This window comes from Saccoglossus kowalevskii, chromosome 11, assembly GCF_978046115.1.
Source record: "Saccoglossus kowalevskii chromosome 11, keSacKowa6.1, whole genome shotgun sequence".
NCBI classification, from domain to species: Eukaryota; Metazoa; Hemichordata; class Enteropneusta; family Harrimaniidae; genus Saccoglossus; species Saccoglossus kowalevskii.
The window spans coordinates 26,493,308-26,509,986 of NC_140651.1; the positions used below are offsets into that span (position 1 = coordinate 26,493,308).

The window sequence follows — 16,679 nt, forward strand, 5'->3', positions numbered from 1 at the left end:
AAAATCATTGTATCAACACAAATGTCCAAAATGTGTGACGCTACGAAGACCTGGTCTAACATGTCATTGAATTGGGCAACTTTAATTTCTTCTATTATCACGATTGTAAATGTTACCACAGGGGGTACCAACAGGTGTACTTGTTACATAACTATGCCAAGTGACTCAAAACTTGCTATATTTTATTGTACACAACCATAGGCAGCAAGCAAGCCAGGCAGACTGTTAGATCACGCGCGCGTCTTTGGAACTCACGTGAGGACGCGCGATATTTTGCGAGACTACGTTATGTTTATTACGTCACGGTTGCTATGATTGACGTTTCATTTGTATCACAAACCTTACTGTTACTCTGTCGCCGAACACTTCATTTGAACTTTCTCCGTCACGATTTAACGTTTAAAATGGGCAGATTGAAAAAAGCGTTTAGAAAACTTCTGTGTTGTAGTACTTTTCAGGATGAAGGTAAGTCAGCAAACATATATTGTTGTACAGTTGTTTCCAAATGTGACTTTTTGGAGACGGTTCTTAGCAGATGAAGTTGAAACAGACCGTGTAATCAATGTAATGTATTTATTATGTTTTCTAACGTAAGAGTTTATTCGTATATACTGTAACAATGGTAGGCTTTAGTGGAATACATCAACGATACAACTTTCCGTTATCAACATTTGATTTGTTTTTGACAAATGAATTCGGAATTATATAACAATATTCATATGTAGAGAAATATATTCCATACGGACACAATAATAATTACCGATTACACTTAAATATTGAAAGCAAAACACAATTTCTCATATTTTTTAAATTTTATAGTGTCTTTATCGTAGTAATTTTTCGTGTCATTGTGTGTATTATTCTGTATTTTTTATTTTCTACGTATAAATACGCTAGCAGATTAAATCGTAAATAACACGTCTACATTTACCGCGGAATGCTAAAAGTTTCAATACCAAATACGTCAAGGTTGGGGATAGGATAATATGTTTTGCGTTTCATTGTCTTTACAGATCCCGGCATTACGACTGGTACAGTCGAAGCATGTACATTGAAGAGATTAGTACCCGCTATTGTGGTAACGCCCCCACCCCAACCCACAACATCACTCTTGGACACTGGCAATGTCTCAGTCAACATCATACCATCAATAATGGTAACGCCCGCATCAAAACCCACAACATCAAAGTCAGATATTGACTTTGTCACTGGAAGGATCATACCATTAATTGTGGTAACGCCTCCACCAAAACCCACAACATCAAAGTCAGATATTGACTTTGTCTCTAGAAAGAACATACGATCAATTGTGGTAACGCCTCCACCAAAACCAACAACATCAAAGTCAGATATTGACTTTGTCTCCAAAAGGACCATACCATCAATTGTGGTAACGCCACCACCAAAACCAACAACATCAAAGTCAGATATTGACTTTGTCTCTGGAAGGACCATACCATCAATAGTGGTAACGCCTCCACCAAAACCCACAACATCAAAGTCAGATATTGACTTTGTCTCTGGAAGGATCATACCATCGATTGTGGTAACGCCTCCACCAAAACCCACAACATCAAAGTCAGACATTGACTTTGTCTCTGGAAGCACCATACCATCAATTGTGGTAACGCCTCCACCAAAACCCACATCAAAGTCAGATATTGACTTTGTTACTCGAAGGATCATACCATCAATTGTGGTAACGCCTCCATCTCACAACACAATATCAATGTCACCAATGCTCGTAACTCTTCCTCTTGCTGTTCAGCGACGTGTTACAAGTAAGTTATACATTTATGTGAAACCTTTTTTGTTTGTCGCACTCGTGAATATATGTCCCTTGTTACCAAAAATACACCTAAACATTCTCATATTGCTTTGCAGAACCGTCTCACAGAGATATTTTAGATCAAAAGAAGAAGAGGTTGCAGGAATTGCGCATAAAGAGAGGTGCGTAATTATAATAGTCATTATTTGGAAGTTTGGGAAATATGTGTTCATGCGACACTAATATATAGGCATGTCATTGTTGTAAACATTTAATTATATATGTGTATTATATTTTACAAAATACTACTTTGTCTCATCATGTTATTTGTTCTCCGTCTTATATAGAGCCAGTCAAGACCAGCACTTCAAGTGTTGCCGTTAGTACAAACACTTGTAATTCAAGTTTCACAATGGAACCTCTTCCTCCGGCAAGCAAGGCCCCTGCTGGAAGTATGTAAAAATTGAGTCTATTGTTTTATGGTGTTTCATATTCTCAGTCAAGATGTCCATTCTTACTGAGTTACGCTTGATATTTGGATTAATTTTTATGCCACGTGACTTTAGATAAGACATCATAGATATATATCGCCGTTCGATTTTCGATAGTCATACACTAGTCATACACATTCAGTACATACTTGCCTGACGTACTTCTAGACATATTAGACTGATTCTGGTCGTTTGTATCTTGCAGTATTATCCGCCAGGGATGCCTTGAAGGAAAAGAGGAAGAGGCTGGAAGAGCTGAAGAAAAAAAGAAGTGAGTATTGTCCATCTCCTGGTTAACACAACATATGTATCTAATGAATAAGTGAAAGCTCTGACTAATAATTAAAATGACTAATGTAGATTCGTTGTAGTGTTACACAGTTTAAAGTATTTACGTATAGGATGGTTTTCTGTTATCAGTTGATATTTAAAGTAATAATTTCTGTTCGACATTTTGCAGATTTATCGTTGACTGGACCTCCATCTAAAGGTGACTCTGTAAAAACAAAGAAGACGCCCACAAAAACTGCTATGATAATAGTAGAATCACCAAACATAATTGAGCATCTTCCTGTGCCAGGTAAATTCATTATATTTTATTTTATAGCAACAAAATAAAGTCGCCATTAATATCCAGACAATAATCATATCTTGTGGTGGCCTTTTCACAGCTTATGCACACGTAAAGTGCGCCACCACACGACATGGCAATCCACATATCAAACTTAGCGATTACGTCATTATTAACAACAAGATAAACTACAATAACTGACAAAGTACTGTCATTTTCTTTTTCTTTTCAGCTGCCATTCGGCCAGTGGTTAATTTTGACCTTGACCGAATCCAGATGGATAAGAAGATTGGCGAAGGTAATTTCGCCAATATCCATCTGGCCAAGGTCAAAGGTGAATTGGTGGCAATAAAACACCATAAGCCACCAACCACTGAGTCGGAGAAAGTAAGCGCAAGGAAGATGTTCAAAAATGAAATCAATATAATGACGTAAGTCTAATTATATGTTAATTCCCAATAATATGTAAATAATATAGTTTATGCAAGTGTCGAACCACGTCACGAAGTGTCGGCAAAGCGATTGCAGCTGGGAATAGTAACCCACATGTATTATATGGCTTAACAAACATATATTAGAAAAATATACACACGTTTGTGACAAGTATTCTATTTTGCTTGGCCAACAATAATCGTGCTAAAGTTCCCGTATAAAACAATTAACTCTCAGTGATTTTATTTATCAGAATCGTGAATGTAAATATAATGATATCATGTTTAGCTCCATGCACGAATTATCGACACATTACTCAAACATGTACCCATAATTGTTTTTTTTTCTTACAGTCTACTTCGTACTTCAAGAAGTTCCTGTATACAACTAATAGGTGTTGATGACGTACACAATGCATACGCAATGGACTACTTTCCAGGTCATGATCTCGAAAAACTGGTGTATGCTAATATGGTATGTACTATTTGACTTGAAACTTGTCATCCATATCTAACCATGGTAACAACTTGATTATCGTCAAGCCTCTTTATCATCTTAGTCGTATTTTATATCCATATTAACGGCGGATTTATTGGTTTTGATATTTATAATTTCATAGACGATAATTAATTGCGATCTTTCATCAAACAACGGTAAAGTTAATATTTCACATTTTTTGTTTTCATTTCACTAGCTAACTAGCCACCAGTTAAAGTTGGCATTATTGGCGACCCTCTCTGGTTTACAAAGATTGCATGATCTGGGAGTAGTCCACAACGACTTCAAGCCATCCAATGTTCTTGTAAGTATATATGTAGTAGTAGATGGACAAATAGTAAATAGACAATTATAGAGTATGCACAATGTTGGGTAGAGGCTGTCAGAAATATACTAATAAATTTTCAATATTTATTACGTTTTTGTACCAAATAACGACCAGTGAATTGAATATAATTTTGATGAGTTCGGGTGGAGTGTTTATTCAAACAATGGCCTCGTTGGATTAGTAGATTTGTTCTGCTTGATGTTTGTAAATAGTATCTCGCACATACAATATGGTTTACATTTGAAACATTATAAATAATATATGCAGACTGGTAGTGGGTAATCGTAGCCCTTGGAAATTATTCCATACAATTAGATGTTTCAGGTAATGGCCCTTTCTCGGAGTAATATCTTATTATAATCTGTGGTTCAAATTTGGTTCCTTTGTTTGATTCACTATATAATGTTCATAACACTCAGTGGGGTAACACTGATTTTTGATTATTTTTTTGTAGGTGAAAATCGAAAATGACGGGAAACCAAGCTGCCGCATAGCTGACTTTGGCGTCAGTGTCACCATCGGAAGCAGTGACTTCTCAGGTGCGGGCACGGTGGTGTACATGGCACCAGAGGTTATTTGCAAAAAACCTCCACCGTGTCCTGCCAAAGACATTTGGGCACTTGGGTGTTCCATGGCTGAGGTGGTGACACTGCAGCTTCCACATCTATGCGGTACGTTAGTTGGTTTCATTAAACGTATAAGAACAGATGTCGCGGCCGGTAAGGTCATCACGCCCATCAACATTAGGCATCTAGGAAGAGGAGTATATAAGGACTTGTGTATGGCTTGTTGTGCTATGGAGCCATCGTCGCGACCAACAGCTGGGGACCTTATTGATGTCATCAGGAACATCTCTCCTGATGACATCATTCAAAAACTGTAATAAATTATGTTAAAACTATAACATTGGTGCAGTGTCTTATATTTTAGTTAATGGTATCCCAGAATACATTGTGATATTTCTCCAAGTAATAAGACTATATAACGAATTATTTATGATATATACACACGACTTTTACGTAATAATGATTTTAATAATGATATAATCGTTATTCGTTTCTAATGGTGAAAACCATAAATTCCTTTTTGTTTTCTATATTTCGTAATCTTCTTAGTTACTCAGGAATAGGTCTCGCATGTGTTCGAGGGATTATCCGGGTATTTTCACCGCCTGGCAACAAACACCTGTGAACTGGAAAACAACCGTCGAAAACCTTCATAACATTTTACTTAGGGCTAGTTGTTGAGAGTCTTTGACTCTTTACATGTGAAACATATATCAATTTGATTATTAGGGATTGTTTAAAAGTTGGAGTGGTGATATTTTCACTGGCTCTTCGGCGGTCGAATAATAAATAAGTTCTTAGACTATATATAATTTTAAATCGTTAAGGGACGAATGTACCATGATATACACAAAAACCAACGAACATTGTCGTGCGATGTATTTACAACTTTATGAAAAAAAAACACATATAGGTAGGGTTCTCCCTTAAGAAGAAATGGGAGTCAAAAGCTGCATGAAAAACCGCACCGCAAGCCATACACAAATGCTGTATGATTACGTAGTGATAGTCGTGATCTGCATTGGAAAATATTTAAGTTATAACAATACATCACCAAATAATAACTTTACCATGTAAAAAATATGACAAGCATGCCAAATCAATTTCTCAAAGATATGTATGTCTTCTAGCTCAGTGATTTTTGACCGTGACCGTAATTTTCATTTTTCTCATCATGATGTTTCTTTTATTCGCCCTCCTGGCTCGTTCTGTCTTTATCTAGGTTTTCAGCAGGGCTGTAAGCAGCATCACAAAATATCGGGAATATAAATTTGCTGCAGTTGACGAAATAACTGACATAATATACATATACGAAGATACACTTTATGATGACGGCCATACACTGTATTAGCAAATCATTCTGATAATTCCCGACGTTGAGGGCGGTGATACAATTGTGGCGAAGTACTGAGACTGGGATGTGGGATTTTTATCAGGCTGTCTTAGGTGATGCCACCTCGTTCTCGCGAAATTCGCTACACAAGCGGGACGGGATTAAATTTGAAATGAAGTAAGATTGACTATGGAAGCAGCACTCGAATTTTGTATTAAAATAATGAATAAGAACAGTTTTGTTCATCTATATATCTTCATTTTTATTCGTAGCAAAATCAACTTTCTCCAAAGTAATTTGAAAAATTAGATACTTTAGAACACACAGTATGTGGTTGTTGTCACATCACAAACAGGGAATCACAGACTGAGGAGTCTGAAATCAGACCGTGAAATTTACTCCCCCAAATTAAATCCAAATCATTCGTTGCGTAAATCTATTATAAAGAACGCCATCACAGGCGAATTATTTACGTTATTTCAAGAAGGGCGTCATCTCAGTTGGACTACATATTAATGTGTCTCTAGAAAATATAGTTATTAATCGCCATAAACCTCACTAAAAATATCAGTATTAAATCTTATAGTTAAAAACTAGTGAATTTAGTGACAAACTATGTCTAACCTGTCACTAATTGCAATGAAAATCGGATCACAGTAACATGTCACAAAATAGGCAAGTCGGAGGGAGGTCATCAAATAAAATCCCGTAATTTTCTAATATTTGCTCCAATGAATGAGAAAAAGTGAGTTGTCGGCCCGTGGTAATAATATCTGTCCAACCAATGGTGAGAAAGTGCACTTGTTTGGTTATAAATGTTACCATGGCAGCCATGCATAACAAATGTATCAGGTCCCTCCTTATTCAAGTCATGCTGGTGTAGAGCAGATTTTCCAAGTTTTTATTTTCACTGTATTTCTCATCGCATGTTACTTTATTTGGTACTTTATATCTTTAAAAAATAAGCATGGCTATTTACGCTAAAAATTTACTATTTTTTTGATTTATTTATTTAATATTTATCACATAGCTTCTACATAAAAAGAAGACTAGATAACCATAACTAGTCAACAGAGATTATCAAAATGAGAGCAACATGCAAGCCAGACAGAGGAATCATTTCCCTAGACCACCCTCCCTTAAGATAACTACAAGAAGTTATAAGGATTGATCACACCACATATTTGAAGTATTCTAATTTACAAAGCATTGCTGACTGGTGGGAATAATGGTCTACATACAAGTATAATCACAAGAGTCTCTCACCAGTCACAATTCAGAATTAAACATATACGAATAATTAAAACATTAACTACACTTCAATCCTTTTCATGCCATGGTATATTTATTTACAATAAAACCTTCCTATTAATCATAAATAAATATTTTATAAATCATACTGTAATTGTACAATTTTACCCCCCCCCTTTTTAAAAACAAGACAAAAACCTTCGAATCACCAAAATATCAACTAGAAATGTTACAATATATTGTTTTGATTGGGCAGATGTTTCTCTGTCAATCAGGTACTGTGTTAAAGAACAAAGTGGGAATAACATGCATGTTGATTGGTTAATGTAATGAAATTCTAATACTTTGTGTGAATATTGACAAGTAACAGAAAACCTGATACGAATAAATACTGACATTCTGAGACCACATAACCCCCTAAAGAATTGTTGACCATATAAAAGCTTATCACAGTTGTTTAGCTGTGCTTTTGTCTGTCTGAAAACCATCATTAATCCTTCCTTCATACATTCAGCATAACACTACATCTTCTACATGGAGGTGTGTATATTTGCAATATTTGTGACCATGTTGGAAGCTTGTCAAAAGTTTACTATTGAAACAATATGTAGAATATGATACCCTCAATACGCAACAAGTAAAAGGTCTATTTCACATTAATGTTGATTTAAGCATCAAGCCTCATGCAAGAACTCTTCTCTCCCGCCTCCCCTAATCATCAAATATCCTGGTATTTTGGCTCCCTAAAGGTCAAACATCCTGGTATTTTGGCTCCTTAAAGGTCAAACAACCTGGTATTTTGGCTCCCTAAAGGTCAAACATCCTGGTATTTTGGCTCCCTAAAGGTCAAACAACCTGGTATTTTGGCTCCCTAAAGGTCAAACATCCTGGTATTTTGGCTCCCTAAAGGTCAAACAACCTGGTATTTTGGCTCCCTAAAGGTCAAACATCCTGGTATTTTGGCTCCCTAAAGGTCAAACAAACATTCTGGTATTTTGGCTCCCTAAAGGTCAAACATTCTGGCATTTCCAAGTTGTCATTCAAGTTCAATAATAGTTTAACATGGCAACAACTGAGGTATAATATTATCACTGTTATAAAACAATACCCCAACGAAACACCAGGATGTGTGACCTTTGTAGATCAAACATAAAATTAATATTTCAGATGCATATAAATTATGCACAAGCAAAGATAAACTATAATTCCCAAAGATTATAATTATTGTAAATAAAATGAATTGAATGACACCTTGTTTGAAAATATATGGTCAATGTCACCATGAACAATCTTGAGAAATGATGGAATACTATCACCATAGAAACCAATGAAACAAATCCTACCATTTCCATTGAAATTTGAAAATTTTTTTTTGTCTGATAACCCCATAATTTGTTTTCATTTCATATTCTGTATCTCAATAACATTAAATTTGGTCCTAAAACTTTTACACGACAGTATTTTATCAGCTCTAGGCAGCAATAATGACCATGTGAACATGTTTAGCTTGAGCTGGCTTTAGTCAATTGTGGTAACAATAAACCTGCAGGGTTGTACTATGACAGGACTGATGAGCCCTGACATGATCCCAGTCATGTAAACAGGAACTCAATGTCAAGGGCACAAGCACTACCCATATACCATATGACAACATGGTAATAAACCCTTCTTTTAACTACTCTCAAATACAACAGAAAACCAGACAATGAAACACCTCATCAATGGATGTAATAGGTTCACTTATACAAATATATCTCTTAGTATTAAATGTCTTTCCATCCAATAAAATAAAATGAAATAAAAATGTGGTACATGACCAATGCTCTGTTTCTATAGTACACTGGTGATAATGATATTTTTATTTTTTATACAACTCTAAATATCTACTAAAGTTGTAACTTAATGTAAATGTTTTACTGCGTCTCATCTTCTAACATTTGGTTTATTTCATCCTCCCATTATTCATTATCACCAGTGTCTTCTCCTTCAACAACTTCATATTCCTAGAGATGTGAATGAAGAACAGAGTTGAATTAATAACAAAACTCACATGTCTAGGTTCTACAAGTAACTGAGACTTGTCATTAGTGTAAAGTTGTATTACAGAAATTATCACAAACACAATTAGGTTTTGTCTGATTGACATAATTTTAGTTTATTTATTGCAAATATTAAAATCTGTGAATGTCACATAAACTTCGATTACTATTCACAAAGACGAGCCATGCATGGCACAGTCCCTGTTAGTTAACAAATTTAAGGTATACAGTTTTGTTTATAGTAATTTAGTTGGAACATAAATTTGGATCCAGAAGCTAATGCTTGATTTCGATGATTTTTTTAACATTAAAATGATTGACATTCAGTCATCTTGTATCTGATCATCAAACGGGTACTTGTCCATATTGACAGATATTGCTCTGGAACATGATTAAAACAAAATGGCCACCGATCGGTCATTTTGAATACATCTGTATATCTATGACATGATGTACAATGAATATATAAAATATATAATCAGTCAAAGCACGTCAGAGAAATGGCACTAGAACCGCATTCATTAAAACAAAATGGCCACCTGTCGGCCATTTTGAATACATTTGTTCATCTATGACATGATGTATAATGAATATATAAAATATATAATCAGTCAAAGCACGTCAGAGAAATGGCACTAGAACCGCATTCATTAAAACAAAATGGCCACCTGTCGGCCATTTTGAATACATTTGTTCATCTATGACATGATGTATAATGAATATATAAAATATATAATCAGTCAAAGCATGTCAGAGAAATGGCACTAGAACCACATTCATTAAAACAAAATGGCCACCAGTCGGCCATTTTGAATACATCTGTTCATCTATGACATGATGTATCTAGAAGATATAAAATATATAATCAGTCAAAGCAGAGAAATGGCACTAGAACCACATTCATTAAAACAAAATGGCCACCAGTTGGCCATTTTTAATCCGATCTGAAAAACAAAATGACATACATCAAGGACCCATGAAGTACAATGTATGTACCATATTTGAACAAAATCCATCTGTAAACAGCCGAGAATGCCAGAAATGCTTTATTTCGGTGATTTTTCAGTACCATGGACGTACTAGAGATGGACGCCGCACAGTATTTACTTGTTTTGATGTAAGTGCGTTGCCGCTCAGTTCATCTTCGTTTTGTTCCAAGCGCCCAAACGACGATCTGTTTGCAATCATCAAGAGAAAAGAAAATGGCGACGAACAGGCAACAGAGAAAGGTTGGTTTCGGTTGTGATTTTGTTGATCCCGACATTTTAGAACTAGACTATAATGATTTTGATATTGAAGACATTGAAACTGTCGACTCAGCCGTCCCCGAAGAGGACGAACAACAGTATTGTTTCTCGCGAGAGCCCACCATGAACGTGAAAGCTAATGTTAAAGAAGTCCTTGTTTAACATCGAATTATGGCGGCCGAACTTTCCGAAAATTTCAAGCTTTGTACCATCTGTAAATTTCACTCGAATTGAACATCGCAAAAAAAAATCGTCATCCGTGCACACCGGGTTTACTGGCAATATTAAATTAAAATTGCTAACAAGTGCAGAAGATCGGTACAAACATGCTCGTAAACTTGCCTAGAATATACTTTGTTTCACAACTTAACATTGCACCAGCTCTCGGGCAAGGTCTGTATTTTTTTTTTAGACCCAATATAATATAAAATTTAAGATTCAAATCTTGTCGTGAAAAACCAAAACTAAGATTGGGCAGTAACACAGCCAAGATGAAAGTATGTCTGTCTATTCATAAATTTAAGATGAGTACAATAGAAAGACAATGCGTCCTATCAGGTGTGAATCACCATGCAGCGTCCATCTCTAGTACGTCCATGGTATGACATATGTGTGAAGTTTGAATGTAATCGGTCCTGGCATGTCTAAGATATAGGTCTGGATGGAGACACAGATCAACACATGGACAAATAGACACACACACAAAGACTAATCCATAAATCTCTGTTTTTGGACTGCGTCCCAACAGGGACTACAATTATGCCTGATGACATGAACATAACTTTTTGTTTTCATAGTTTTTTGAATTTTCATTTTGATACGCAACTCGTAGGAAATTATGTTCATTTGATTCAGCAGTAAAAAAGAATTTAGAAACAAAACTTGAAATATTATTTAATTATTATTTAAATTATTTGGAATGGAATGACTGAACTCACTTTGCATTATACATAATTGGGTATTATCAAATAGAGGACAGCGCCCTCAGAAGGCAAACGAGGAGATGTGTTTTCACCTCCAGTAATTTAAACGTTTCACAGATTATTTAAATCAGTCATTGTATGACATAAACATAGTAAACTATTAGGAGTTCTTCGCACTGAATGATTTATGACGATATTAATTCATCTAACCTGCAATTCTTGTTGTAATTCTTTTTCCCATTTCGGCACTTCATCTTCCGCATCTGTGGAAAAATATATTGTATACTGTTACCATATACATTACCCTGGGTAAGCTAGAAACATGTCTAAATCAAACATTTATCGATGTCAGTCCATGTCACCTCCAGGAATTTATTAATCTAGAAACTCTAGCTGTTGGAAAAAATTAGATAACTAGGGACACATCAATTTCCATGTAGAATCCCTAGGTAAGTGTAGAAAGATTCACAGCTAAGTTCACTGGTTTAATCGGTATCACAGTTATTTACAAAAACGGTCAATTTGGAAAAATAAAATGTAAAAAAAATGATAAAATAGTTTTTGGTGACTGAATCTTTATAGTCAGCATATAATGGCCAATTTCCTACATTTCTATTATTAGTAAACCAATGATATCTTGACAAACGACCAAATCAAGAATAAAGACAGTTAAATTGTATTCTTCTACAAACAGTATTAAGAAAAGCAGACGGCTATTAAGTCATTATGGACAGTAGTAGATGGCTAATTAGACTACAACCACCTTCTAATGAAAAACTAGTTGAGACACTCCTGAACAGAGTATCTAGATTACTCTATACATGCAACATAATATAGAAATTCAAATTTGTGCTGAGAGGTGTAAGCTAGTTAACTCACCATTCTGTCCTTCTGTTTTCTTCATTCTGATTTGTATTATTCATTTCTGTATATCACCATTGTCTAGATCAGAGTTGAATACAACACTTAATAAATTCATTTGTAAGGCTGTCTGCTGGTAACATGTGTCTTCTTCCTTATCTGTCTTGCTTTGCTTGTTATCATCACCAACGATGTTAACTGCTTGTGATTGGCTGGAATCTGAACAAATTGAATAACAAAATTAAGCTTCTACAAAGTTTAGCATAGAAAATTCAACAGAACCCTGTAAACCAGAAACTTGTCTAAACAAAACACTTTTACTTGTTTCTTCATTCTTTGATAAGCTTATATAAACAAACTTTATGGACTGAATATCTGTAGACAGAAGTCATATTGGTTTTCAGTTTAGACAGGTTTCACTAAATGTAAATATATTTAAATATGAATCTAATACAAACATCTTTAGTATATCGGTGAACAGGAAAACATTATTTGATATCAAAACTTTATTGTAGTTACACTGTAATGTCCTTATTTATATGCAGGGTTATCAGTGTATTTAGACTATTCAATGTCATCAAAATGTCACACTCACAAGTTCAAGTGCTGAATTTGACGAGAGCTCATGGCCAATAATCCAATAGCTGCACACATTGCATTGTGTGCAATGGAATTGTTTGTTAATTATTTCCACCAATCAGTGCGATGTTGACCAATATAAAAGATTTGAATTTATATTGGGCATTGAGTCGGATCTATGTTTGCCATTCACAATTACCAAAACTTTAAAAAACTATCAACAAACAAAAAATAGATTAAAATAAAATAAAATATAATATAATATAATATAATATAATATAATATAATATAATATAATATAATATAATATAATATAAAATAAAATAAAATAAAATAAAATAAAATAAAATAAAATAAAATAAAATAAAATAAAATAAAATAAAATAAAATAAAATAAAATAAAATATAATATAATATAATATAATATAATATAATATAATATAATATAATATAATATAATATAATAAAATAAAATAATTAAATTAAATGAAAAAAAGACAAAACTAGGAACTTATTTTAATTAGACTTGTTATTAACGAGACATAAATTTTGGAATATTTTGAGATATCAGTAAAGTGAGTAATGCGAAAACAAAAATACATTGGAATTTCGACGATTCAAAAGTTAAAAAAATTAAAATGAAGAGACGCATTTATAAGTCAAATTAGCATTTGAACTAATACTGATGAGATGAGAACACGATTTTGCTCTATTCCGAACCACCATTCAATTCAGTGCAAAGATTTCGTTCGGGGCGAAATGTCCGCCATTGAAATTTGACATGTCCCCGAAAAAGGTCCCCGTCGTACGACACTTGCGACACTGAAATGTGAACGCCATAAATCATACTACGCGGGTAGATTCATATAACCACATCCATGGACTACCTGTAATAACTGCTGCATAGTATAGTATTGGCACGTCAATAACATCGTACAGTTTGGAGGGACCTCAAGACATTCCAGGCATACTTCGGACTGTGAGGTTTTCATTGTTACTTACCCTCACAAACAGCTCGATCGATTTATTGGAATTATTCATATCACCCATTTTCACTGGTTATAGTCCTAAATATTGTCAGTGAACGTCGAAATATCCAGAAGCAAATCAGCAAAATGTTCCAGATAATTAACCATGTGCAGATATATCGCGCATGCGTCTGCTACGCATCGGGTGTAAAGCCCGCCACCTGAAGCCCAAATTCGGAAGTATTTTCTTTTTTCAACAGCAACCGGCAACCGCTCCGATATACAACCGCGGGTCGCTTTCACTTTTTTTTTTAAGTTATCGGAATGGGTATCGGGATCAAGCAGCCCAATACCGAATTTTATGGACGTCGACACTTATTTACTTTACAAGACAGAATGTTTTTTAGTATTAAGATATTGCCATGATGTAAAATAATTTAGCCTATGCATTTACGGTAATTTTTGTAGTATAATTCTACGCACAATCACAATGTTATCCTAGTGAACATCGAGGGCAGATCGTAACTTGTACTCAAGTATCGGAGAGCGCTTTCGATTCTGGAAAAAATCATTGTATCAACACAAATGTCCAAAATGTGTGACGCTACGAAGACCTGGTCTAACATTGTCATTGAATTGGGCAACTTTAATTTCTTCTATTATCACGATTGTAAATGTTACCACAGGGGGTACCAACAGGTGTACTTGTTACGTAACTATGCCAAGTGCCTCAAAACTTGCTATATTTTATTGTACACAACCATACGCAGCAAGCCAGGCAGACTGTTAGATCACGCGCGCGTCTTTGGAACTCACGTGAGGACGCGCGATATTTTGCGAGACTACGTTATGTTTATTACGTCACGGTTGCTATGATTGACGTTTCATTTGTATCACAAACCTTACTGTTACTCTGATATATTGAAGATAATATTTGGTAATCGTAGTCCTAAATAACTATTAAAAATAGCTAGACGTTTCGAGCAATGGCTCTTTATCGATAGCATAGAAGCAAGTGTGATAACGTACAGGTAGAACATAGGAACGTAAGAACGCGCATGAACTATAAGTTAGAATCACAAAAAATTCCACAATAGAACAAATAACGCGCCCTAGGTAGTGAGCTCAACAAATGAGTTGACTGATGACCACGGACATCAGTCTTTTATCTATTACCTAAGATTCACAAGGTAAACAACCCTGGTAGACCCATTGTCTCAGCATGTAATTGTCCGACTGAGCACATAGCTCGATACTTGGATTCAATGTTGAGACCTATTGTTGCGTCACAGCCTACGTATGTTCAGGATACAAATGATGCACTTAGGAAACTAGAGTTATTTCGTTTCACACCGGATATACCCAGATTTTTGTTTTCTATGGATGTAAAATCCCTTTATACATCTATCCCGCACACTGATGGACTGTTGGCTTTACAGCATTTTCTGAATAAAAGGACAGTTAAGGATCCTCCTACGTTTGTGTTGGTGCGCTTAGCGGAATTAGTTTTGAACGGGAATTGCTTTTCTTTTAATGGTAAACATTATATACAGAAACGAGGTGTGGCTATGGGCAGTTGTTTTGGTCCTAGCTATGCATGTTTATTCATGTCATATCAAGAGGAGTTAATTTTTTCGTCCTTTCAAGGCACTAAACCTGAATTTTATGTCAGGTACATTGATGATGGATTTGGTGCCATGTCTGGCAGTCGGGATGAGTTATTACAGTTCATTGACTTTGTGAAGAACTTTAATCCCGCCATACAATACACACATGAGATATCAGAAATAACACTACCATTTCTCGATATTTCTACTAAGGTAGATGGTGATCGCATTTCTACATCTATCTACACAAAACCTACTGATTCACATTGTTATTTACAGTATGAATCTTCACATCCTACTAGAATGAAGGACTCCATACCTTACTCGCAGTTACTCCGGGTACGTCGTATTTGCAGCGATGATACTGATTTCCGTAACCAGGCGAGTATTTTATGTGATTATTTCAGAAAACGGGGTTATCCTCGTAATGTCACTGGGAAAGCATTGGCCAAGGTTGTGTCAATGTCAAGAACTGATTGTATTGGTTCTACGGTTTCCCGTGACAATCAGGATCGTGTAATTTTGGCACTTACGCCTCCACCAAAACCCACAACATCAAAGTCAGACATTGACTTTGTCTCTGGAAGGACCATACCATCAATTGTGGTAACGCCTCCACCAAAACCCACAACATCAAAGTCAGCTATTGACTTTGTCTCTGGAAGGACCATACCATCAATTGTGGTAACGCCTCCACCAAAACCCACAACATCAAAGTCAGATATTGACTTTGTCTCTGGAAGGATCGTACCATCAATTGTGGTAACGCCTCCACCAAAACCCACAACATCAAAGTCAGCTATTGACTTTGTCTCTGGAAGGACCATACCATCAATTGTGGTAACGCCTCCACCAAAACCCACAACATCAAAGTCAGCTATTGACTTTGTCTCAGAAAGGACCATACCATCAATTGTGGTAACGCCTCCACCAAAACCCACAACATCAAAGTCAGATATTGACTTTGTCTCTGGAAGGACCATACCATCAATTGTGGTAACGCCTCCACCAAAACCCACAACATCAAAGTCAGATATTGACTTTGTCTTTGGAAGAATTATACCATCAATTGTGGTAACACCTCCATCTCACCACAAAATATCAGTGTCACCAATGCTCGTAACTCTTCCTCTTGCTGTTCAGCGACGTGTTACAAGTAAGTTATACATTTATGCGAAACTTTTTTGTTTGTCGCACTCGTGAATATATGTCCCTTG

General features: G+C 35.5%; 1 long non-coding RNA gene across 1 annotated transcript; it reads right to left on the reverse strand.

The window, feature by feature from the left end:
- Positions 1-8,964: 8,964 nt before the first annotated feature.
- Positions 8,965-11,714, reverse strand: LOC146736580 (uncharacterized). Its single transcript, XR_014930952.1, has 2 exons — positions 11,658-11,714; positions 8,965-9,241 (listed from the first exon to the last, which is right to left on the reverse strand). It is a non-coding gene; the product is annotated as an uncharacterized LOC146736580 (long non-coding RNA).
- Positions 11,715-16,679: the final 4,965 nt, after the last annotated feature.